General features: G+C 43.2%; 1 long non-coding RNA gene across 1 annotated transcript; it reads left to right on the top strand.

Moving 5' to 3' along the window:
* The first annotated feature begins 1,120 nt into the window (after positions 1 to 1,120).
* LOC128339209 (uncharacterized) lies at positions 1,121 to 27,327 on the top strand. The gene is made up of 4 exons (XR_008312905.1): positions 1,121 to 1,234; positions 8,784 to 9,777; positions 12,323 to 12,408; positions 27,067 to 27,327. It is a non-coding gene; the product is annotated as an uncharacterized LOC128339209 (long non-coding RNA).

Raw genomic sequence — 27,327 nt, 5'->3', positions numbered from 1 at the left:
CAATGAACCAAACTGGGGTGGGGGGTTCTGTCCAATATCAAGCCATTGAACTGATTCAGTTGGATGTCAAACAGGTTCAGAATCAAACCTGTTAACACATCCCTAAGCCACAGCATCATATGTATATATTCCTATACATCTCAGTAAAATTAAAATGTCATAGCGTGCCTATCACATGGTTTGTCACAGAGTTTGTGGCTACTGGTGAAATTGAATTATTATTATTATTATTATTATTATTATTAATCATCATCATCTTTGTTTATAATTGTTTATTATAACGAATTGTTCTGTGGGTGGCTTACAACACATTAAAAACATGAGATAAAAACATACATTAAATTTTAACAGACCAAAAAAGTGTGTGTTGGGAGGGAGAAAAATAGAAAATACAATACAAAAACACTTTTAAAGCACTTCTTAAAAAATCAGTTACAATCAAATCACAATTTTTTAAAAAAATCTAAATTTAAAAATTTTAAAGGCTTGAGTGGGCAAAGAGATCTTTCCCGAGCATCTAAAAGATCAAAGCAATGAAGCCAGGCGAACCTCACTGGGGAGGCTATTCCATAAACAGGGTGCAACCACCGAATAAGCCCTCTCCCTGGTAGCCACCCACCTCACCTCATTTGGCAGGGGCCCCCGGAGGAGGGCCTCCAAAGAAGATCTTCAGAACCGGGGCGGGGGGACATATAAGGCGAGGCGCTCCCTCGGGAAATCAGGTCCCAAGCCATTTAGGGCTTTAAAGGTTTAAAAAGCACCTTGAATTGGGCCCAGAAACAGACTGGGAACCATTTCCTAGCTGCCAGCCATCATCACAATTGTAGGCACCTGTCTCCAAACCTGGCTACATATTTAGCTGCCTTACCTATCCTCTACAAGGCCATCTATATTTTTAATTCCTGAAGACAGTCCAGGGGGATGTGTGGGGATGTTGCAAGCCACGCCCCCACTGAAGCACCTGATTTGGCAGTGGGGATTCCAAATGCAGATAGGGAGAAAGAGCCTGTGAGAGCAGAAGCACCATGGTGATTGGGTGGTGGGGATTCCATATGCAGATAAGGAGGAGGAGCCTGTGATGTTAAAGGTTGGTTGGAATGCAACCGTTACTGGTTGGAAGATGTTTTGTCAGCAGCCTGAGGGGAGTGAGCAGCCATGGCAGCACTGGCAGCAAGGAAGGGCCCAGTCAACCATTGCTGCTATTTGGGGCTACTGAGGCCATTGTCAGAGAAAGGTAGGCAGGCAAGGGATGGGCCCGGGCCTGTCAGCGGCCTGAGGGGAACGAGCGGCCATGGTGGTGGCAGCAGTGAGGAACGGCCTGGTCAACCACTGCTGCTGCTCCTGTGGGGAGCAGGAGGAGCGGGGCTCAGGTGAGGAGGTCTCTGAGGCTGCAGCTTGGCCAATAGGTGGCAGCAATGCTGCAGCCATGACCAAGAGGGGTGAGGGGGATGGAAGCAATGGGATGGAGGAGGAGGAACAGGAGTGCAGCTCAGTGAAGGTGGGGAGATCTCTGCGGTGAGAGGGGCTGTGGCAGGAGGTGAGGGGAGCAATCAAGAACTAGCACGCAGATGCTCTAGAGTGCACGAGAGTTCAAGCACTGAAGCGGAGAGAAATAATGGCGGCGGCCAGGAGGCAGAGGCGAAGGGCTGGCAGGCGAAGCCCCGCTGGCCGGAAGAGGTGGGCGGACGGTGGGCGAAGCCCTGTCGGCCGGAAGGAGGAGGCAGGAGACGGTGGTGGGCCAGCCTGGCCCTGGCCCGCCTGCCGGGGTGAGGCGGCAGCAGTGGGACCTGCCCAGCCGCTTGGAGGAAGCAGCGGCGGGCCAGCCTAGCCTGGCCAGCGGGACAGCTGCGGGGGAGGGGCCCGGTTGGTTGGCCAGCCAGAAAGCCGGGCATGCCGACGTGGGGTGGGTGGATGGCTGGGCCCAACTAGAGGCACAGATGCTCTGCGCCCGGGCCCACTAGTTATTATTATTACTTGTTACCCTCTTGTCTCCTGAGGAGCTCTGTGTGAGATCCATAGTCTGTCTTCTTTTTTATCCTCACACCAACCCTGTGCAGTAGGATAGGCCTAGTGGTTCAAAGTCACCCAGTTAGCTTGTGGCTGAGTCAGGATTTGAACCACCCTTCTGGAGCAGCAGGGAAATGCTTGACTAACAAGCAGAAGGTTGCCAGTTCGAATCCCTGCTGATACTATATTGGGCAGCAGCTATACAGGAAGATGCTGAAAGGCATCATCTCACACTGCACGGGAGGAGGCAATGGTAAACCCCTCCTGCATTCTACCAAAATGCAGGGCTCTGTGGGCACCAGGAGTTGAAATCAACTCGATGGCACACTTTACCTTTACTTTACCTTAGTCTAAGTCCAATACTCTCACCACTATACCACACTGATTCTATGTAGTCTTTTTAAGGCACAGAGTAGTTTGCAAGGAAAAATAGAAAGGCAGATCCCTGCCCCAAAGAGCATCCAATATAAATTTCAATGGTGAGAGAGAAAACAAAAGTAGGGATGCAGGGGCGCAGCAAGAGATACATTCAGGCTTATAAACCAATCTTGTGCACATTTAGTCTAAGTCCCACTAACTTTAAGAGAGCTTATGTCCAAGTAAGTATGCATAAGAATGAAGCCTTTGTTTCAGCTGGAGCTGAGGATTAAGCATTTATTGATTTGGTTTTCACAGGATTAAAATGGGATTACTTCCTAGGAATGTTATAGGGTTTGGGACTTAGAATATATCACTTTCATTCCATTCGGTTTTTCAGAAGCAACTAATGTTTCATGTGCTCCTTTCCGGAAAATTTGAAAATGCATCTCAGAGCAATAGGAAACATAGGAAACATAGGAAAGTGCCATATACTGAGTCAGACCATTGGTCTATCTAGCTCAGTATTGTCTTCACAGACTGGCAGCGGCTTCTCCAAGGTTGCAGGCAGGAATCTCTCTCAGCCCTATCTTGGAGAAGCCAGGGAGGGAACTTGAAACCTTCTGCTCTTCCCAGAGCCGTTTCATCCCCTGAGGGGAATATCTTACAGTGCTCACAATCTATTACACAACACTGGATCTTCCTTGTTAAATATCACCAAAGAGATAAGGTCTAATCACAGCAAAGCACATGTTGTTGTGAACATATGAAAAGCACACCGAGCTTTTAGTACATTCACAGATGTAATCAGCAAAAAAAGAAAAACCCTAGTTGCAGCAAAAAACAAACAAAAAAACCCAAACCCAAATCTGTGTTTCCCTTCAGCTCTTAATTATGAAAACCTTCTGCATATACAACTATTCTAGTGCTAGCTAAATACTTGTCCAAGGTTGAGCGAAGAGTTCACAAATTCCCCTCCCCACACGGTACATGGGGAAAGACCAATGTTGTGTATGTATGTGCAAATACACACACATGAGTTGTGGGGGGGAACATAGTTTCATTTTTCCACAATGGTTATTTACAAATGTTTAGTGCATAAAAAGAAAAAATAATTGTCATGGTATCATATGCCCATAATTTTCTCTTAGTTTCTCAAGAATTAAGGGCAGAGGCACTTTTTAGATGGCATCTATTTGCATATGTATAGCTCCCTGTGAATCACACAGGAGGCAGCAAAAAAGGCAAAAGGTAAGAGAGAGGGAGGTATTAAGATTTCCAAAGCTATTAGTCATCCATCCACTGCCAGGATCTGTCAATGTCCCCTATGTCAGTGATGGAGGCTTTATTGCTTACAAATATTTTTATGAGGCTGGCAGCACAGGGGGCTGTTTTTTCCTGAGCCTTGTGGGAGAACCAAACTGCAGTCATCTATGCAACACACACACCGCACCAGATGCTGAAGGAATAAGAGCTGTTCTTGTTCCCAGGAGAATCACCTCCATTATTTTCCGTTGTTCAAAACAAGCCTTTATTTGATACACACTGCCATTGTGATAATCGATACGAAAACGAAATATCACTCCTCCTTTATCCATGAAATTTGGCATTCTGCTTTTGCTATTTTTAAAAAGGCAGTAAGCCACAATCCAGCCCAATTTCTATTGATTTTAATGCTTGACTTTGCCACTGAAATGAACAGGAGAGAAATGTGTTTAATAATGCTTGGATCATATGCTATGTTTTTAAAATATATATTTAATTAGCGCCATAACTCTCTGAGTTTGGTGACACCATCTGAGATGGGTGAGCATTTCCAGTCTTTCTGAATGTCATCTGAAGTGCCTGATTACTAGGGATGTGCACAAATTGATTTTTTTTATTCGATGTGTGCTCCCTTGCCAAAATCACCCCGATTTGTTTTGTGTCCAAATCTACCCCCATCACCCCTAGATTCAATTTGTATTTGATTCAATTTGATTTGGATTTGGATCAATTCAGACCACTTAACAAGGTCCTAGGGGCCTTGGATGGTGGTTAGGTCCCCATGGGTGCCACCTACCACCCAAATTTCAAGTGGTGGGGTGCTTGGTTGATCTTTAATGAATTTATTTCATTTTTACTGGTTTTGTATATTTCCGCCATAGGAAATAATGGGGATTCGAAGTCACCCTATCTTTACCCTAACATGGATCCCCAGCTTCCATTTTTAAAAAAGCTAAGCTCTAGCCCTTGTAGAAGTGGAGTTATGGAGCAAAATGTGCGGTCATTATTTTTCAAGTGTTTGGATTCTTTGGTGTATAATAACTTTTCCTCATAAGGCATCCCTATGAGGCTTCATTGTACCATTTCTTCTTTTCATTTGGAGTGTCATTGGACAGTGCCAACTGTCAACTGCCATGTGCCAACTACACACACACACACACCACGTGCAAGGCAGTGGGGTACACATTTTATTTTTTAGGAATATTGAAGTGTTTAGATTATTTGGTGTCTAATAACCTTTCCTCATAATGAATCTCTATGAGGATTCATTATACTCTTCTGTTTCTTCTGCTCATTTTGACTGTCATTGGACAGTGCTGTCAACTGCCATGTGTCAACTACAACCCCCTACACACACACACACACACACACACACACACACACACACTGGGGTACTCAGTTTATTTTTTAATGAATTTTTGAAGTGTTTAGATTCTTTGGTATCTTCATTACACCCCTTCATTTCTTCTGTTCACTTTGACCCCACTGCTTTGCTGGTGTGAGTAGGGAAATAGTGGCATCCCATGTTCCAGCTACCCCCCAACCAACAAGCCACTGTGTACTGATTTTATATTTTGGAATTTTTGAGGTGTTTAGACTCTTTGGTGTGTAATGAATCCTCATAGGGATTCATTATAAGGAAAGGTTATTAGACACCAAAGAGCCTAATTACTTGGAAAAAAATTCTAGAATAAACTGAGTGGTACCCCCACTGCCTTGAGGGTGGGAGTGTAGTGTAGTTGGCACATGGCAGTTGACATTTGGCACTGTCCAAAAGACAGTCAAAATGAGAAATGAAAGTGTGTAATGAATCCTCATAGGGATTCATTGAGGAAAAGTTATTAGGTGTTTTGTGATTTTTAAATGAAAGCTGGGAATCTGAGGGAATTAATGGGAGGGATCCGAATCTCAAATTGATTCAAATCAAATCAGGCATGATTTCATTTGTACCCGAATCTAGCCAGTGGACCACAGGGGTGATTTGTTTTCATTCATTCATTCATTCATTCATTCAATTTCTATACAGCCCTTCCAAAAATGGCTCAGGGTGGTTTACATAGAAACGTAATAGATAAATAAGATGGATCCCTGTCCCCAAAGGGCTCACAATCTAAAGATTTGTTTTGTCTCCAAATCACTCGAATCAGCTAGATTCAGATACAAATAGATTTGTACCCAAATTGATTTGCACATCCCTGCTGATTTGGGGGAGCCTTCAGTGTTAATAATGAAAATGAAATCAGTAATTGAACATACTTTTTCTTCTTGCGCACCCCAGATAGCTGACAGACTGGAAAAGAAAGTCCAAATTATGGTTACCGGGACATCCACTCTCCTTGCTGGCAGCTCTGGGTCTTCAACAGACATTATGTCTGTTTGCAGAGATACTCGGAACACTTTTGGTCTGAGGCCTTAACATTTGGCTGCTTGCCAAGCTCAAGAAGGCCTTGTGAAATTCTATTACTTCAAAGAGATGGGATTAAGAATGGGAGCCATCATTCCTAGCTAGCTAAGACTGGAAGTATAAGATATTGCTGAAGATGAACAGATATGAATGAAAACAAGAAACTTAATGGCCATGGAAGCCACAAAAAGCAGGGACAGAGGGGAACACAGGCAAAAAACCACCCCTTTATGGATTTTAGTACCGGTTTTGCAACACCATTTAGTGCTTGAGGCCATTTTCACATGAAACTTAACTAATTTTGGCTTAAATCATCCTGGTATGCGCATATATAAGGTTATTCACATGACCATTAGCATCAGGGTTGGGGGGAAGGCAGAACACTACCTACCTCTCCCCACATGATCCTTTCTGCTTCCAGGCTCTGCTGTGCCACACATCCACACAACCGTGCCCAAATGATCCCAGAGAGGCCAGGGGGCAGGGGAAAGCAGGCTGCATTCTCCTGTATCCCACAATGCACTGCACAACAATCACAATGTATTGGGGGATTCCCCACTGCCAGGCCACTCCTTCTCTGGCTCTATGGTAGTTCATGCTGCTGACAGCCCAAGCATCCACACAACCGAGCGGTTAGGTAGGAGGCACGCACATGGCCTCCTACCTCACCTTTAGCCTGGTTTTAAAACCCGGGCCACCTGGCAGAGGAGTACTAGGATTGAGAATGATCCCAAAGCTTCTCATGATTAGCCTTATGCAGGCTACAGCTCCCCTACCCAGGTAGGGCTGGTTGTGAGAATGACTTCAATCCATACTGGATGGATTATACATTTGATTTTGAAATTATGCTGTCTTCTGCTGCCTGTTCCATGCTATTACTATTCACACATGGACCGAAATAGCTCAGTGACTCACAAACACTTTTTACTATCACAAGTAAGATTGGCAGAGAAAACAAATGACATATAACCACAGGTAGAAATGAGCTCTAAGCGTTTCAGCGCTTCTCTGGAGAGGAGCGAAAGCATTTTGGTGCCTGGCACTGAAACATTTCAGCACAGGATGCAGGGTTCTCTTAAGAAGAGGTGGGCAAGTCCTACCTGTCCATCCTCCAAGCCCCTGTCAGCCCGCCACAGCACTATTGTTACAGAACGACTTCCGTGCAAGTGGCAGCTTGTGCCACTTGCCCCTCTAAAATGCCATGCCATGGCTATGGAATGCGTCCCCAGCATCCGTCACGCGGTGTTGGCATGTAAATGGCATCAACCTGGCCACACAGTGTCCCACTGTGGATGTGCGGCAGCCTCCAAAATGCCGCATCAGGGAATAGGCCCGGAAAGGGCCAAAGATGCCCGAACTGGGCAAATTTTAAAGGAAGGAAGGCCGTTGGGGGGAGCAGGAAACTTTGCAGCCCCCCCCCCCGCCATCTTGGAAAGCACTCCCCCCCCCGAGGGAGTAAGTTTTTAAAAATAATAATAATAATAATTTAAGGCTTGTCAAACCCCCAAACCGGGGGGAGAATTGGTTTGGGGTTGAGCTGAACCTGGTGGGGTGGTGTTCATCTCAACCCTGAACCTTCAAATTGAACCGGTTTGGTTTCAAGTCTGTTTGCACACACCTACATGGAACTGCAGCCAATTCTGTACAGTTTATTCCAAGTACAGCCTTAATGAACTCATTGGGGCTTACTCCCAAGTAACTGCTGTGTACATAGGATTGCAGCCCAAGGACATATCCCAGAAATACGTATAGTGCGAGAAAGGGAGAAATAAGGCTTGCTTTAAATAATAATAATTTAAAAGTTTGTACTGTGTATGCTTATTGGTGAGAAGAAAGGAAACGTGGGCTCTGTGTGTGGCCAAATATACTGTGGTATTTTCAAGTGGTGTGAAACATGCAAATGCAGGAGCTACCTGCAAATAGGCATTCGAAACTCCAACCCCTCCCCACTTCAGTTGATCTTCTTAGCTTAGTCCTGCATAGGGTGAGGAGGAGAAGACTGAGGTTGCAAGGAAGGGGAGAAGTGGAGGCAATGCAAATTGTTCATTGGGGTGTTATGTTTTTTACTGTTTAACTGGTTTCAAAAGTGATTTTAATGGAGTTTTATTCTATTTTAACTTTTGTGAACCACCTTGGGATGCCTTATGAGAGGTGGTATAAATAAAATGAATAAATGCTGAAAGAAGAAGGAATGCTGCTGCTGAGGGGAAGAAGAGGCAGGGAGACTTGAGGGGGGGCATTGCTACTTTCTACACTGACACCCACCACGAACCACTCGAACAGCAGGATTCCTTTACACACAGCCAATCAAGGGGTGAATTTAGCACTAAATCAGCACTAAATAACCAGCTGTCAAGTGCTGGTGTGAGTGGTGGTGATTTTGGTTGAGACAAGTAAACAACTTGTCTGGAGAAAGCCATGGGCTAGTTCTTTCTGACTACAGTTGGAGCTGGCTACTATTAGCCGCACCTATGGTTACCTTGGCTCCCTCCCCTCCCCTCTGCTCCCCCCACCCCAAGAGGGAGGAGCCACCACTGGTGTTTTATTAAGTGCTCAGCAAATGTTCTATTTTACTCCAGGGCAGCCATGATGACACCATCAGCCTGGTCTTTTTTTATATTAATCTGCACAAATGGCATGCATTCTAAAGGCCCCCCCCCCCCAAAGGCCATAAAGTGCTAAAATAATACTTCATATCTATACATTACATTTTGAGTGTTAATGGTTCATCATCTTCCTCTCTTATCAGCAATCACTATATCAGGAAAGCAATCCTATATCAGGAATAACAACAAAGTGATTTAGAAAATCAGTCACTGAATCAGGAAAATAATTTGGAAATGATGACGATGATGATGATGACGACGATGATGATAATGATGGAGAAGAATCTACACTAGATAAGAGCTGGTTTTACCAACACTCTTTCCACATTCAAGCCTAAACATTGAAATGGCTTGTTGATACTTAAAACGAGTTTAAGCTAACACAATGTTTCTGGTCAAAACATTGACATATTTGGAAAGGACTAACTCATGTTTTGAAGGCTTGCCAAATTTTTTGCAAAAAGGAGGGGGAAATGGCTGCAGCTGTTGTGTCTGGAAAAGTAAACTGAGAAATGTATAGGATGTTCTGGTTGTTGAAAGGGAACCTACAAATAGAGATAACAATAAAAAAAGAAAAATAAATGAATAACTTAGCGTGTAGTAATAACCAGCATAAATACCTTCCAATCTCAGCAATGTGAGGATCACAACTTATCTTCAAGGCTTCAATCTACTACAAGAACAAGGGGAGGTGCCAAAAGATATCTCAGCTGCATTCCTTGTTCTATTCCTCCCCAAACAAATGTATGTGTTTTCACCCAAAATATTCTGTGAAGCTATTCAGAGAGAGAGAGAGAGAGAGAGAGAGAGAGAAGCAAAACTGGGCTAAGGGAGCCCAGCTTCAGCAGCAAACCCACCTCCGTAGCCACTCTCTACGGAGATCATTTTTGTGATCATCCACCAGCCGTGGCTGCTTGCAGCCAGGGTTGACAGACTGTGGGGCTCCCAGCCAGCTTTGGGGAGGGGAGGGGGTCCAATAATGCACTGCACACTCTCACGGTGCGTTATGGGAGCTCTGGGGGGCAGAACGATGTGTCCCGGCACCCCAACCCTCCAAGCTACTGGCAGCACCAGGTAATCGTCTGGGCGGGCAATCCGCCCACCAAAGAAGCAGCCTTTGGTCATCATCTGTGGGAGGTAAGCTTTTTAAGGCTTCCTTCCTGCTAGTCTTCTTGCCCTTTTTCACTGCTCATGAGAAAGGGCTCAGTAACATTCTTTACAATGTTCAGCCAATCAATCTATGATACCTGGTGGGGAGACTGTCTAGGACTTGGATGATTAAGCATGAAGCATCCCAGTACCACTAGTCTGTCACTGTATTTGATGGAAGGCTAACTTGCAAGTAGTATTCCTAAATCTTGTATTCCTGGTTTGAAGCTAATGAAAAATAAACTCATAATTGTTATTGGTTAGCTTTGAGAGTATAATTAGAACACCGAACAGATGGTGAAAATTTCATTTTTAAGTGATAGGTTGTTATAGTAAACTCTGCTGCCAAGTAGTAGATTTATTGTTCACAGTGCATATGGTAGGATTTTTGAAACAGTTGGATGCATTTTAAGAGAAGAAAGCTTTGAGAGACAAAAAAAAAATCTGCTGTATCAATGGATCTTAAATTACATGGAATTTTTAGAACAATTTAAATTCTTCTGAATTTTTACAAGAAGAGGAATAAACATTGTGAATTTAATTTCAACCAACAATCCCCCCCCTATTTTCCTCCACACTTCTAGCACTGCAATCTTTAAAAAGGCAGAAAGAAGCCACAGAGAGAATGCAGACAAATTATGCTACTCTTACATAAATTAATCATAGTGACTGACATGGTCAGTGACTGCTGTCACCAGCAGTCTTCTGGTGACAGAAGGAGGGCTGCAGATCCACAAGAAGGCTTCAACATCCCTGCACTGAAGGCTTTGTTGTGCAACAGACTGGGCATGGAGGGTGAGGGGGGATTTTAGCATCATTTCCTTCCCTCCAAAAGCCCTTTCTAGAAGTATAAATCTGGTCTTTGCCCTCCTCTGTGTTGGAGGTGCAGATCTGATGGCATCAACTCTTAGCACCAGCAACTAGGGATGTGCACGGAACTGGTGGTTCCACCAGCTCGACGGTGGGGGGTGTCTGACTTTGAGAGCGGGGAAGAGTGCACTTACCCCTCCCGCCACTTTCCCCATGCCAGCATCCATTTTTTAAAGAGCCCATCAGGGCCGCAGCGTACCTCCCTGCCATCCTGTTGCCCTCATTGTCTGGATATGACCGGAAGTCATATCCAGCCATCATGTGTGCGTGTGTGGGTGCAACGTGCCCACACCTGTGCTGGCGCACACAGGTGCATTGGAGACTTCCGGTCATATCAGGGCAACGGGGGCAACAGGGCAGCAGGGAGGGATGCTGCCACTCTGATGGGCTTTTTAAAAAATGGATGCTGGCAGGAGGAAAGCGGTGGGAGGGCTAATTGCACCCTCCCCCACACTTAAAGCAGCCCCCCCCCCGCCTTTGAGCCTCGCCCACGGGGTTCCATGCACATCCCTACCAGCAACCCTATTAACCACCAGAGGCACTACAGAGGTAGAGATCGTGAGTAAAGGAATCCCCTCTCTGACTATGCTTTCTCTACACTACTTCTCCTTTGTTAGACTGATAGTCTCAGATTTCAGTCTCTGAGACAGGCTTCCCCTTCCTGATGTAGCAAGAAGCTAGGTGTGTAGGCCTTTCCTGTCTCTCTGATGTATTTCCTAAATAAACTACTTTACTTAGAACTTCATGTCTCCAGACAATATTAATCAGCCGATCTCGCCTTACTTCTGTACTTCTGCTTATCTCCTTGGGTAGATCAGCAAATCTCCCCGGTTCAGTTTCCAACTTCTCCTGTTGAAATGCAACACTGGGGAAGCCCCTGCTAGAAGCATCGGAGAGCAGCTGCCAGTCAAAGGAGATAATATTGCTAGGTGGCCCAGTGGCTGGACCACTATAGGGCAACTTCATATATATACATGAAAATTGTTTGGATAAATGTTTGAATGGGGCCACCCTGGAGATGTAGAGAAATTGCTTTTTTGGTTTTGCCATGCTCAAAGCACTGAAGACTGAGGAAATAAGTCATAGCATTCCTAACAATTTAATTAGAAACCTGATGCCAGCTGCTGTGTTATTAAGAACTGCTTTAATTAACGAAGCTGGCCCTACAAACCCTGTGGTTGTGACACTCTACAGGGAGTTAGTTCCTTGCTCACACAAAGAGGCTTTTTGCAGAACTCAGCTGTAAACACAGACATTGCATTTCACACCTCACCATTCCCCACCAAATTTATTTTGTCAGAAAGTAGATGTGAAGATGGGACTAACCACCTCATCCTGACATGTTGTTTTTCCATAGCATCTGTAAGACCCAGCAGCAATTTTGTTCTATCCAACTCTCCAGGGTGCCACGTTGTGCGGTAAAGCAGTCGCTCAGTGCCCAAGTCACAGTAAGGAACTGTAGGTATAACTCAAAGGGAAATGGAGCGAATGCTGTAGGTGCTTTGTTAGATGTACAAAACCCTTAAATGGAAGAAGGCACTTGTGTGGAGTTCTTGCAGTGCAGCAGTATCAATCTCCACAGCCGTGAACAACAGGGAAGCTTTGAAAGATTTGTCTAGCTTACTTGTAAACCCAATTATAATTTTTCATTAACTCTGAACAGAATGTGATTATGCTGCATCCATCATGGAAAGAATGAAAATAAGGACTGATGATGAGTAAGCCAGTATGCTGCTGCTGTGCTTGCAGGTAAGGGTCCTGATGCCAATTCCTTTGCAGGATGGAGCAAGCTGAGGCATAAACTTCTGCCTCAAGCTGAGATCATGGAGACAGCGGTAGGGACCTTGGAGAAAAAACATTCAGCGTGGTGTAGTGGTTAGAATACTGGACTAGGACCAGGGAGACCCGAGTTCAAATCCCCATTCAGCCATGAGACTTGCTGGGTGACTCTGGGCCAGTCACTTCTCTCTCAACCTAACCTAATTCACAGTGTTGTTGTGAGGAGAAACCAAAGTATGTAGTATGCCACTCTGAGTGGGATATAAAAAAATGTGAAATAAAATTAAAATGTCAGGGGAGCAGAAGCATCAATATTTTGACTCTCAAAGAACTTGGTGGGGGGATTGGTATTGGATTCAGGTAAATAGGGTAATACAGGAACAGAAATCCTACAACCATAGATCAGTTTTATAGCAGTTTAATTTTTTGTTGTTGTTTTTAGATGTGTATCCCACTCTCCCTCCAAGGAGCCCAGAGCAGTACATGGTTGTGTTTACCTCCAGAACAAACCTGTTAAGTAGGTTAGGCTGAGAGATAAGTGACTGGCCCAGAGTCACCCAGTGAGTTTCATGGCTGAACAGGGATTTGAATTCAGGTCTCCTTGGTCCCGGTCCAACCTCTTGACTCCCCACCCCCACACTGCCCCAGAAGAATCCTAAGAACTGTAGTCCAAGATAATGAAAATTCAGAGATTCCTGGCCTTCTCACAAATATGAAGCATTCCCAGAAACAAACTGAACGTTGTATTAGAGATGCCAGCAAACTTCTCCAAGCTCAGGCTCAGATAAGAATTAAACCTCAAAAAAAGCTGTTCTCAAAGGAGAGTCAAGCTCTTTAAATCCCCAAATGTTGGAGGAGTTTTCTCTCACTTTACCCTCAACCACCTGTCAGTAAACATACCACTTTGAGAACATTTTTTTAAAGCATACCTAAATTGTTTCTTCCCAAAGTTGTTTGCATGTTAAACAATTATGTTCAGACTAAATCTTAGGCACCTCTATGGCACAAAAAGGGGAAATACAAAGAAGTTTTTTAAGAATTCCTGGACAGAGATTTTTCCTAAACCTCAAGAAAGAAAAAGCCTGTGCAATTCCATAATGTATCTGGAAAAGTTTCAAGTGCAATTGAGGATACCAATTGGCAAATCAAATTAAACTTGCAAATATAACCAGGAGGGTGCATTCTGAAACAAACAAATACTTTCCACTTCTATTTCCAGATCTGAGACCAAAAAAAGAGAGATCCCTTTCCAAACAGTTGGGAGCTCAGTGCAATTGCAATTCACATGAAATTGCCATGGGATATTGGAGAAAGTATTGGAGGGGCATTAAAAAAAAACTTGACTAAGATCTAAAGCTTGAAAGGATCACAAGATACAAAGCCCTAGACTGAACAAATAAAGACCAAAACATGTGATGTCCTCTGATATACTGATTTTATCTGATCACATCAAATACTTTTGTACAGATTGGCTGGTAATGGCAGTGCCTATGACAACACTAGCTGTGAGTTCTTAAGCATTCTTAAAACTCCTCCCGCTTTGCTGCATCATCTTATGAAAATGCTGATACCACATTGTTGCTCTTACATGTAGACAGACCCATGAAATGTTTCTCTCCCCCTCATCAGCACTGAAACTTCCAGAGACCGAAAATAAAACAAGAGGCATCAATGGAACATGCTCCCTTCCAAGCAAAGTATTCTATACCTTCCTCTCCCTATTTTGATTCCATGTTTCATTGTTGAGGAGAACTTCAGAAAGTTTGCACAAAGAAAAAGTACACTTGGAAATGTCACTTTTCTCAGCAGTACAAACACACAGGGATATAGGATAGGAAGTTGCCTTATACTGCAACGGATCATTGGTCCATCTAGCTCAGTATTGTCTACATTGATTGGCAGCAGTCTTCCCAAGGTTTCAGGTAAGAAGGTCTCCAAGCCCTACCTGGAGATGCCAGGGAATGAACCTGGGATCTTCTTCAAGCAAAGCAGATGCTCTGCCACTGAGCCACAGCCTCACCCACAAACCAATTGAGAGTGGTGCTCACTTAAGAGGATCCTCTTAAGGAATCCATCTGTGAGCATAACTCTTCTGATGGTGGCACAGCACTTCACCAAAGGCAATAGATATGCTAGCTGCAGGGAGACCTGCATTATGGCAGTGTCAAAACATTTGTTATTTGAATGCTTAGAAAATGCAATATTTAAAGCTCCTGAACTGTGCTCCCGAAAAGTGCTCAAACCATGGTTCATGCACATGATATGTACAACTGATATGTACATTTGAAATATGTGAGTTCTTTGCTCCAAATTAGAAACATTTTATTGGGGGGGCGGGGGGGGCATGAAAAAGATCTTACATCCTGATACTAACCTTGTTAGTTTAAGAGTTAAGTAAGTAGTATTACTAGGGAGTAAGGCCCACTACAGAAAAGCCTTCAATTGCGTTGACCATGTCAAGTTGTGGGATATCCTTAGGAAAATGGGCGTCCCAGAACATCTCATTGTTCTCATGAGAAACCTATACACAGGACAGAAGACCACAGTCCAGACGGAACATGGTGAAACAGACTGGTTCCAGATCAGCAAAGGAGTAAGGCAAGGCCTTTCTTCCTCTTTATTCAATTTATATGCTGAACATATACTGAGAGAAGCTGGACTGGAAGAAGATGAGAGTGGTTTTAAAGTTGGAGGAAGAGAAATCAGGAACCTGTGCTACGCTGATGACACCACTCTGATAGCTGAGAATGCGGATGATCTGCAAGCTCTAGTAATGAAAGTCAAGGAGCACAGTGAAAAAATGGGACTACAAGTAGTAGTAGTAGTAGTAGAAGTTTATTACATTCATTGACCAGTCATTACAGTTTGCATAATACATTTACATTTAACAGAGTTTGGGGGTTAATAGTACAAGCTTTACGCAATTTGCAAGCAATAAAACAAAACTTGGCCACATTAATAGAAATCACTGGTTTAAAATTTGACAGCAGACATTCCAGATAAAAAATATCAGTCTGGCCAGATATTTCTTTATAAGGTGTAAAATAAGGTTAGAACAACTATCCCTGTAGAATTGGTAGTAGAGGATTACATGAGCAGTTGTCTCTGTGTCCTACGAAGATTAGAATAATTCAGACTGTGGTTCTTCCTGTGACACTCTCTGGATGTGAAAGCCGGACTTTTAAAAAAAGAGTAAAAAGAGTATTGATGCTTTTGAACTTTGGTGCTGAAGAAGACTTTTGAAGATACCATGGTCAGCCAGGAAAACAAACAAATGGATCATACAACAAATCAATCCAGAATTTTCACTCGATGCACAAATGACCAGGCTCAAACTATCATACTTCGGACACATTATGCGAAGATCCAGTTCCCTTGAGAAGTCCATAATGCTGGGAAAAGTTGAAGGAAAGAGAAGAAGAGGACGACCAGCAGCAAGGTGGATAGACTTGATTACAACAGAAATGATGAATGCACCACTGAGAGACCTTAAAGGCCAGGTTGAAGACAGATCATCCTGGAGAGAATCTATCTATGTGGTCGCTAAGAGTCAACACCAACCTGACAGCACTTAATCAATCAATCCATCCATCGATCCATTCATCAGTCAAGGCCCACTGAATTAGTGGTACATTTCCTAGCAAAAATTGATAGGATTGGGTTGTCCCTTGGAGCACCTATATTTTGCTGTTAGGACCTGACAGAGGTACAGAATATGAAATATCCAGTTGTTTGAAAGCTAACGGAGCTATGCTTACATTACCTTCTGTGATACAACTTGTACTAGTGATCTGACTTCCTGAGAAGTGGGGGGTTTTTTTAAGAAAAAAAAAGAAAAGGGGGAAGAGAAAGAAAAAAAGTGGGGGGATGTTGACAGTGAATAATGAAACTCCAGTCATCCCAAGTTAAACATTTATACTTTGGCTCAAAATGTTATAGCTTTCTTGTGACATTTTATTGTTTTATATTCCCTTTCATATGTCCAAGGGCAGCAGTCTAAATACCAGCCATTTAGCAGTGCTATTAACACTTTTAGTCCTTTTCAAACAAATTTGAAGTCAAAATGTGGCTATGTTCCACATTCCATCTTTAAGTTTACAAATCTGGAGGCAGTGGAACAGATGAGCACATGGCTCCAAACAATAGCAAGGGGAATCAGAGTGCCTTTTAGAAGACAGAAGACCCCCAGCCTTCTCAAGATCAAATACTGTACTCCTGTACACAGGTGTCAGTTTTTTATTGAAGCCAAGTGCTTTCCTCATTTTTTTCAGAAGCAGCAGAAATAATCAAATTATATTTATATGAGTTACTCCATAATCCAATTTAAGGAGCTAGTCTCACAATTAGATAAAATTTCAGTTTTGGAAAGCACTGCATAAGATAGTATATCCTGGAGTGGGAATTCACAAGACCCAAAGCATCTGCAGACTACCTGAAAGTTAAAAAACACACACAACCCTATCACTTAATTACAGTAACCCACCCCTATCTCTGGGGGTATTACTAGTTAGTAGAGGGAGTATCAGGAAAACACAGATTCAAATCTGGACTCCCCCATGAAGTTTACTAGGTGACCTTGGCCAGTCACCATCCTTCAGTCACTCTCCTTCACAGAGTCGCTATGATAAATAGGGAGGAATTCCATGCATACCACCAAGAACTCCTTGGGGAAGGGGTGGCATATAAATGAAGTAAATATGTGTCTGCTCAGAATTTGACACAAGTATGTAGAGAATCCTGAAAGTAAGTCTGAAGTGAAGAAAAGTGTATTGCTTCCAGTGTCGTGGAAATGATTCACTTGCACATCAGAAAAACAGCCTTTGGGTACTTTGTTCAGAATACCAAGTTCAGAATTCCATTCAGAACAGAAAGATGGAAACATTTCACAGCATTCCATGCACTTACTTGACAGATCAGAGTGTGAGACTACAAACTGCCTGGGGCAAGTTATAGCCATCTCACCTTTGTTTCTTACAAGCAAAATGCCGATCGTGTGGTGATAGTGTTGGGCGTGGAGAAAAGGCTTCTGTGTTGCAACGGCCTCTGGGAAGTGCAATGCAACTGTGTGACGACACATTGCACCATGCCCCATTGGATCCCTGTCAGGGAGATCCAAAAGATTATTTTAAAAAATGGCCACCACACATGCTCAAATGGTCCCTGCGAGGCCCTAGAGGCCAGTGGGGTGAGGGGGAACCTTTGCAACCCCCCAGCCTTTAGTAAGCCCCCCCCCAAAGGGGCTACAGGTAAAAATTAATTAATTAATTAATTAATATAAGACACTGTACACATATTCAGATTGGCACTATGTACAGAGAATCAGGGCTTGTGAATGTGGAGCTGACGCTTATGAGCTAGGATTGTATTCATTTGCTCTTACTTTGCTTCTTGTGATAAGTGAGTTAAATGTGATGTCTTCATAATATGGCTATTAATGCTGAGTTTGTCTTTGAATCAGTGTGAAATCCTTAATATTAAGGCCCACTGGGAGTTTCTTGCTTTCTCTCATTTTAACTGTCTTTCTGAAAGACTAGAATATATTCCAAGCAGTGACACTGTTGATTCTGCATATCCTTTAATTATTTACAGAGTATCTTGGAAATGTCAAATTCTCCATTGATTTTTAAAACTTATGTAATGGTGATGCTACAATGCATAGTAGAGAATTAGACAGGCACTTCTGTTTAGTTTTCCAAGTACATCTCCACATAGTATTTGGATATTTCATGAGCCCCCACATACTGACATTTGTAGTTTTCCAGCATTTTTTTGGTCTGGCTACATCCACTGCTAAATAGTTTTTGAAATATTAAAAGATTAAGGAGCTTGACTTATATTTTTGAGCTGATATTATGGTAAAGTTATCTCAAAGATGGGTGCCAGATGCTTGGACAGGGTGCGCAATTTCAGTGTTTGCCCTAGGCGCTATTTTCCCTAGATACGCCTCTGACTATAGAGCTGACAGCCAGTGATGAGAGGCCAGACTGTGGAGAGCTACCCAGCAGTTGGGAGCTATGTGATCCTAGCTAAGAGGGGACAGAAAGAATGTTCTAGCAAGGAGGGTGTCCTGTGGAGGTAACAGGCACACAGACATCCTCAGTAAAGCCAGTTCGAAGCTCTGAGGCTGGAGGCTAATCACTGACGGGGCCTGAGTAAGAAGGGGATAAGACACACACTTTATCCTCACAACAAAGAAGGTTTGGCAAAGACATAGGGCCTGGTTCTGGTGAAATTCCAAACAGCCCCCTTAATTGCATGAAGAGAGGTATGGGGATATATGTTTCCTCCCACCCATCTGATGTGCTGGCACCTAATCTTGCAAAGGAGGTTCATCTCAACTACCTCACTATACCCCTCTATATTTTCAAATACTAGTATTTTACCCCCAAGCTGAGGGGAAGTTTGGATGAATTGTCTCCCCACCCCCATGCAATTAGTTGCCAATGTGTTGTGTGCAAGGGAAAATATTCCCACTCACGTCTCTCCCCAAGGCAATTAAAGGTAGCTGGTCAAAGTATTGGTCTCCATTGTCCTAATTCACACACACACACACACACACACACGTATTTACACGAACCGTGGTTCGAGCACTGTTCTAGAGCACAGTTCAGGAACTTTAAGAAAGAGGAGAGTAGGTTCTTACCAGCTGTGGTGCCATTTGCACAGTCACAGGTGCACAGGTGCACAGGTGCCATTTGCACAGTCCAGGTGCACAGGACACCATTTGCACAGTCACAGGTGCACAGGTGCCATTTGCATGGTCAGCATTGTGTTGTAGATCAAGCAAATTGTGCCCATGTATGTGTGGATGCCTTGTGTGTGCTGGCAGCACACAGGGCTTCATGGGACACATGCCACCCCAATAGGAAGCTGCATGGGGTGGCAGAGAGGAGGTAAGGACACAGCTTTATTAAAGCTCCCGAACAATGTTTGAACCACGGTTCAAGCTCATCCCTAACATACAGGAGAGTGGGAAGCAGGGATCATGTATGTTAGAGCACAATAGGATGCTGATTTTGAGATGTCTATATTTTGATAGCTGCTGCAGTAACTCCAAGGGCGGCAGCAGCAGTTAAATCTTAAAAGAGCTGTATTCCTGCATAACATTATGTAATGTATCCAATGCTCTTTTAATTAAACCACAATGAAGGCTTTTCTTCTTGGTGACTAATTATTCTTCCACTCAATCTCATCTCCCTCTAGCCTCTCTTACTTGTACTTCATTGATTAACGTTGCTTAAAGTTGGCAGCTTTTTCAACCAATAACTATCCTCTGAATAAAGATTTCCAACTCGGATATTGCGAGCAAAGAGCCTGAGCTTTTGGAACTCCAAAACAGTTCCTGAATCCTTCAGAATAAATACAATTCATTAAATATTTCTCTTGAGAATGATTTAAAATCCATGTTCAAGTGGAAGGGAATGCTGCGAAGGGCACAATCATACTTCAGATATGGCAAGGGTTGGAATGGGAACTGACTGCTCAGACATCCACAAAGCTCAGTTCGGCACTTAAGGATGCTGTTGCTGCTTCACTAGATCAATCTGAAAAATGGTGTGCGAGGCCCAGCACTGGGGTCAGCACCGTCATAGAAACCTAGGAAGCCGATGATATAGTTCTTTCCTTTGGCTGTGTAGCTCGCACACCCATACAAGCCTCAATGCCGGGAGTTTCCCCAGCAGCTGCGTAAGGAAACAAAGCCCGGCATCCAGAAATCCCACAGTGCCCTGTGCTAAGAGCGCAGTGCCTTGGGGAATTTCCCTGCTGCTGAGTGGCGAGCACTATAGGTGCCTGGCTCTGTGGCTGCTTGGGCTGCAGAGGGCAACCCAAGCAGCCACACAAGCGGGATCTGAGGTAGAAGGGTACACTCACACACTTCTACCTCGGTAAAAGCCTAAGTAAAAAACTCAGGCTACCCAAATAGGCCTGTGCAAGCCCAAGTTGGGCTTACCATGTGAACAGCCTCACTAGCAACCATCTGGACTGTGCTGTCACATGAGCAGGGTCGCCAACAAGGGTTGGCAACAATGTGAGTAATATTGCCGACAACCCTCCAGCACAATGTAGAGGACCTGCCCACATGGCTGCCAGTGACAGCATCTAAGATTAAGAGCTTTATCTCACACGAAGACCTGGGAAGGCCCCTGGAGAGGACCCAATTTCCCCAGAGCTAATTAAAAAAACAACTCAGTGTAGTGGGCCCCTATCTTGGCCTCACTTTTCACATTCAGTGACACACATGGCCGTATTCCCAAAGACCAGATGGGGCTAGCCTCATCTTCAAAAAATGCAGAAAGGATGATCCATCAAACTATAGATCTACCAGCCTGCTCAGCTCAGTCAGTAAGCTCTACACTAGACTTTTATACTGGAAGCTTAGGGACTGGCTAGACCAAGAAAACCTCATTGAGGAGGAGCAGGCTGGCTTTATGGAGGGCCGATCCACCATTGATCAGTGTTTAGTTCTACAATATCTCATTGAGAAATATTTCACCCATGCTAAAACCTCCCTTTATGCAGCTTTTATAGACCTCAAGGCTGCATTTGATTCCATCTCACAAGTCAAACTATGGGAGAAACTAGAAGCCTCCTCAACTGACCAGCACCTACTATACCTCATATGTATCCTACACAATGTCACATCCCTCAAAATAAGGTGCAATCCCCAAGGTCATCTATCAAGTGCCATTCCAACCCAGAAAGGCATCAAACAAGACTGCATTCTTTTCCCGCTCCTGTTCAACTTCTATATTAATGCCATGGTGGGTCACCTTTACAAATCAGATTTTCACCCTCCCAGGCTGGCAAAGAGACACATCTCTACTCCGCTTTATGCAGACGATGCAGAAATTCTCTCTAGTATCCCCTATAGTATTACCAGAACTGCCTCGATCAAGTGGATCAATTGGATTTGATCGAGTGGATTGACCTGGTGGAGAGGTAAGGTCCACCCTAATCCTAACTCCACCTGCTCCATAAACTAGGCATCTTGCGGTGTCAGAGTAGAGTCAATGCTGTGTCACACACACCCAGCATCTAGATACCAATATAATGTAGAATTCCCTATCAAGGGAGAGTCAGGAAAATAAGTATTGCACTTAAATTTGGAAAAGCTATATTTTAACAGAATTAACATTGTAGATAAAGGTTTCAGCACACGTAAATGAAAGGTCAGCCTGCTGAAAGTAATATCCTTCTCGAAATAAGAGTGCACAGCCTTTTTTTATTAACTGCAAGATCTGCTGGAAGGGTTATAACTAAGCCACTGGTAAGAGGGAGGAAAATGTATTTCATCTGAAAGGAAAGTGCAAGAAGTTTGCCCTCTGCTGAAATACAAACAAAGATGAAAAATCAACAACAACTGCTCTTCTTCATCCCTGTGCTCCCATCTTTAATCAGGTTAGAGACCAAAGCAACTTTTACTAACAAAATTTTGTTTGCAACCAACTTTACCCTTGAAAATTAAAATATGCAGCATTGCCTTGTTATATACAGGCTGCATATTTTGGCATTCATTTTCAGTTTATCGAGCTGATGGGGAAAACGCGCCAAGGTCTGCTCTGGTAGGTGGAGAGTACCACATTCTTAATAGCCTCAGAAAGTGTTTAGTTGTCTGAATTTTGCTCCTATCTTCTGGCTTTTTCTCCCTTATCAATTTGAAAGAAAGAAAGAAACTGAGGATTGTGCTTGCTGTGAGGGGCACCCAGCGCCCCTTTACTCCCCATCGCCTGTGTGGCAATAGAGCAGTGGCAGTGGCAGCAGCCTGCCTGAGGGAGCAGCCTGGGTAGGCTACCCTGCCCTCACCACTCAACTACTGCCACCACCGCATGTACAGTGAGAGAGAAGGGGCGCCCCACATGTGCAAGAAGGGACAGCACAGGGGCACTGTAGGGGGTGCCACCGGGGGGTGAGGGCCCAAACATGGGTTGCCTATGTCCTCCTTATGCCACTGTGCACAACCCTCGAAGTGATCACACATGTATTGTACATGTAGCACATCCACGTACAACTCAGTCACATCAACAGTCAAAACACAATAGGGTATACAAAATGCCCAGCATGTATAAAACCCTACAAAAGAGTTGCATGTTATTACTTAAAGGTATAATGCATGTACAATACATGCATGATAATTTAAATGCTTGTGCATTTTCTGTATTGCAGTAATTTGTAGTGGGATACCCTTTAATAGTGCTCCTTGATTTCTCTTTAGATACAGACTTGATCACCTTTTTTCCTCTACTATGCTTTGGATTCTATGCAATTTGGGGCTTACCAGGGGCCTGAGAGCCCTCTGTTTTTGTAGTCCCAGGAAGCTATTAAGAGCTTTAAGTTTAGTAAGCCCCTAGGGGCTATTGGGGGTTCTTCATCATACATAGCTGGAGAACTACATTGATCTCAGCAGTCACGATTTGTGCAGGCCTAATACAAGCAAGCCAGGCAATATGTGATGTGTACATATGTATGTGAACCTGCTTTCAGTCCAAATGAAATATAGACAACCCACACAACAAAACCCTCAGAGTGAAGGAGATTGCCAAGCAGTTTCAGAAATGTTCGCCATGCCAACACCCAACTTCATTATTTGCAGTTTGCACCTGCAAAGTGCAAAATTGACCTCAAATCAGAGCTGGCATTACTGAACACAAACAACTTGCCCCATGGCACTGCTTCCACGAGACTGTCTTTTCAGGGACAGAAAAGCAGTAAAGTGGATACATGTATCAGATAGAATGTACAGATAGTATGAGATAGAATTTACATTCAGGTGGCAGCTAAACATCATTTAATGGAAATAGTAAAGCCCACATTGGCTCTCAGCTAGATTAGACAACACTTGCTCTGGAACATGATAATCCACCCCCCGCTAATTTTTGTTCAAAGCAGTTCTCATAAGAAACATCAGTTGCTGTTACACATGTACTGCTTTGCAATTAGTCAAAGGGAACAACACAAGTTAAGCTAAAAGGTTAATATTATTCTGACATCCCTTCCAAGAAAGTGACAAGGGTCACTGAATTTTTTGGCATGTCGTACTCTAGCTTTCTGTGCTACCAAAATCACTATGGATATTAGATCTGGAGGAGGAGAAGGAGGTGGAAAAGATCATCTCAGAGGGTCATGCTTCCAAAGATCGCAAATGCAGCTGCTGGAACCAATCTAATTTAACTGCTAAATTAAACATGTTGATTGCCTTGGGGACCTCTCTGAAGAGGAGGAGGTGAGGTAAAGCTGCCCTATTCCTTAGTTGTCAAAAGGGCAATGTATCATACATCATAATCAAAGCTGTGAGACTTATTTCAAATCAATGTTCTATTTGGTATTCCCTGTGCAGAGTAGTATTTATCCTCATATGCTCATTCATCAGTGGGTAAGATAGGAGGACTGGGAGCAACCCATCCATTAAGCAAATCACCTCAGGAAGCAGGTGACTCAATCAACTGGAGCTGTCAGGATAACCTAATCAAGGCCACATAAGGACAATGTTGACTCACGTGTCCACCCTCACCTTGCACCTAAGCCAGTCAGGAGACCACTCTGCCAAGCCCACGAAATAGAAATCCTCAATCAATTAATCAGTGGCTGGCATGATGCGCAGCCTACCACCTCCCTAATCGTCTGTTACAGTGCTGCTGTGGACTTCAAAGAAAGCCCCGACACTGTTTTGAAGCTGCAATCGCAGAAGCAGCATTTCCAGAGATTTCCCCATTTGCAACAATGAGGAAATTTGTGGAAATGTGGCTTCCACAATCATTGTTTTAAAACCACATCAGGATTGCCTTTGAAGTCTGCAGCAGCCCCAGGATGGATCATCAGGGTGGGAGACTGCACATCATGTCAGTCCCCGTCTCTTTATTTAGCAGGGCCCAGGGGGGAGTAACTGGCCCTATCCACCCCCAGCATAGTACCGCCAGTGACTGTTGCTGGTGTCTATCTTATGTTTCTTTTAGACTGAGAGCCCTTTGGGGGACAGGGTTCCATCTTATTTATTTGTTATTTCTCTTTGTAAACTGCCCTGAGCCATTTTTGGAAGGGCGGTATAGAAATCAAAATAAAATAAAATATTATTATTTCTTGTTTACACAGTCAGACAGGTGTTATTGACTAGTTTGTTTTATCCAGACATCGAGTCCTTCCCAAGGACCTGGGATGGCTGAATTTTATTGTCAGTTGTTATAGATATCGTCGCAGAATATAGGCTGTTCCCAGTAAAGCTAATTTTTGTAATTGGCTGATGGTGATTTCTGTGGCCCCTATGGTGTTGAGGTGCTCTTCAAGGTCTTTTGGAACTGCACCCAGGGCGCCAATTACCACTGGGATTATTTGGGTCTTTTTCTGCCACAGCCTTTCCATTTCAATTTGTAGATCTTTGTATTTGGTGATTTTTTCTATTTCTTTTTCTTCTATTCTGCTATTCCCTGGTATTGCTATGTCGATTATTTTAACTTGTTTTTCTTTCTTCTTGACTACAGTTATATCTGGTGTATTGTGTGGCAGATGTTTGTTTGTAGTCAGAAGTCCCATAATATTTTTACATCTTCATTTTCTACCACTTTTTCAATTTTATGGTCCCACCAATGTTTGGCTACAGCTAGCTTGTATTTTTTGCAGATGTTCCAGTCTATCATCCCTGCTACCTTGTCATGCCTTTGTTTGTAGTCAGTCTGTGCGATCTTTTTACAACAGCTGATTAGGCGGTCCACTGTTTCATCTGCTTCTTTACAAAGGCGGCACTTGCTGTTTGTTGTGGATTTTTCCACTTTTGCTCTTATTGCATTATGTTCTTAGTGCCTGTTCTTGCGCAGCCAGTATTAAACCCTCTGTTTCTTTCTTCAAGTAACCATTCTTAAGCCATTGCCAGGTCTTGGTGATGTCTGATTTTCCACTTATATTGTGCAAATATTGACCATGCAGGGGCTTATTTTTCCATTTTTCTGCTCAGTTCTTGACTTGTTCTTTCTTGTAGGCTTGCTTTATTTCATTGGTGTTGAACAGTTTTGCATTATTGACCATTTTAAGTGCATCTTCTTTACTGTCCATGATATATTCTTCAAGGCCTCTTTTCTCCTCTTCTACTGTTTGATGGACTTGCAGCATTCCTCTTCCACCTGAGCTGCGAGGTAGGTATAGCCTATCTACATCACTGCGGGGGTGCAGAGCATGATTGATGGTCATGATTTTCCTGGTCCTACTATCCAGCGTCTCTAGCTCTGCCTTGGTCCAATCTATTATTCCTGCACTGTATCTGATAACAGGTATAGCCCAGGTGTTTATGGCTTGTATGGTGTTCCCGCCATTGAGTTTGGACTTGAGGATTTTTCTAACTCTCCTGATGTATTCACTTCCAATTTTTCTTTAAACTTCAGTGTGTGCGATGTGATGATGATGATGATGATGATGTCCATGAAACAGTAGAGGAGGAGAAAAGAGGCCTTGAAGAATATATCAAGGAGAGTGAAGAAGATGAATATAATTTCACAATATAAGTGGAAAATCAGACATCACCAAGACCTGGCAATGGCTTAAGAATGGCAACTTGAAGAAAGAAACAGAGGGTTTAATACTGGCTGCACAAGAACTGGCACTAAGAACAAATGCAAAAAGAGCAAAAGTGGAAAAACCAACAACAAACAGCAAGTGCTGCCTTTGTAAAGAAGCAGATGAAACAGTGGAACACCTAATCAGCTGTTGTAAAAAGATCACACAGACTGACTACAAACAAAGGCATGACAAGGTAGCAGGGATGATAGACTGGAACATCTGCAAAAAATACAAGCTACCTGTAGCCAAAAATTGGTGGGACCATAAAATTGAAAAAGTTGAAGAAAATGAAGATGTAAAAATATTATGGGACTTCCGACTACAAACAGACAAACATCTGCCACACAATACACCAGATATAACTGTAGTCAAGAAGAAAGAAAAACAAGTTAAAATAATCGACATAGCAATACCAGGGGATAGCAGAATAGAAGGGGGGTGGGAATAGAAAAAAATCACCAAATACAAAGATCTACAAATTGAAATTGAAGGCTGTGGCAGAAAAAGACCCAAATAATCCCAGTGGTAATTGGCACACTGGGTGCAGTTCCAAAAGACCTTGAGGAGCACCTCAACACCATAGGGGCCACAGAAATCACCATCAGCTAATTACAAAAAGCAGCTTTACTGGGAACAGCCTAAGTTCTGCAATGATATCTATAACAACAGCAACAACATTGACAATAAAATTCAGCCATCCCAGGTCATTGGGAAGGACTTGATGTCTGGATAAAACAAACCAGTCAATAATACCTGTCTGACTGTATAAATAAATACATAATAATAACAATAGGCAGGTCCTTTGGACTGGCATTTTGATTGGTTCCACTCATGCAGCAGCCCAGAAACAACGTGTATGAATGTGTTTAAGAAGCTGCCTTCTACCGAGTCAGACCATTGGTCCATCTAGCTCAGTATTGTCTACACAGATATTCATGTTGGTGTGGCAGAGACTATGTGTCAGGCTTCAGCAGCAGTATCATGATTTGTTGTATTCAATTGGGTAATTATATTTGATGTTAATATATTAAGTTTGTATTATTTTGTATAATATGTTTTCTTTAATGTGTGGTTTGTGCTTTGTAGCAATTTACATCTACAAGAACTTTTGGAAATAATTCACACTCCCCTGGAGGAATTTAAGAAAGACATTTGGAGGAAGCAACAAAGAATTTTACACACCAGGGAGAAGTGATCTATATTCAGTAACTGTGGAGTCTTTCACGATTGTATTTTACAATTGTATATGTACTTCTGATGAAGCTTATTGTGAAACGAGGACATATTGCAAAACCTTGTCAAAATGAAGTATTGAAGTGATTAATGAAGTGATATTTGGTATATTTA

The sequence above is a fragment of the Hemicordylus capensis genome, chromosome 1, assembly GCF_027244095.1.
Source record: "Hemicordylus capensis ecotype Gifberg chromosome 1, rHemCap1.1.pri, whole genome shotgun sequence".
NCBI lineage: Eukaryota > Metazoa > Chordata > Lepidosauria > Squamata > Cordylidae > Hemicordylus > Hemicordylus capensis.
The sequence above is the reverse complement of the archived record's forward strand: the minus strand, read 5'-3'. Positions and strand labels throughout refer to the sequence as shown.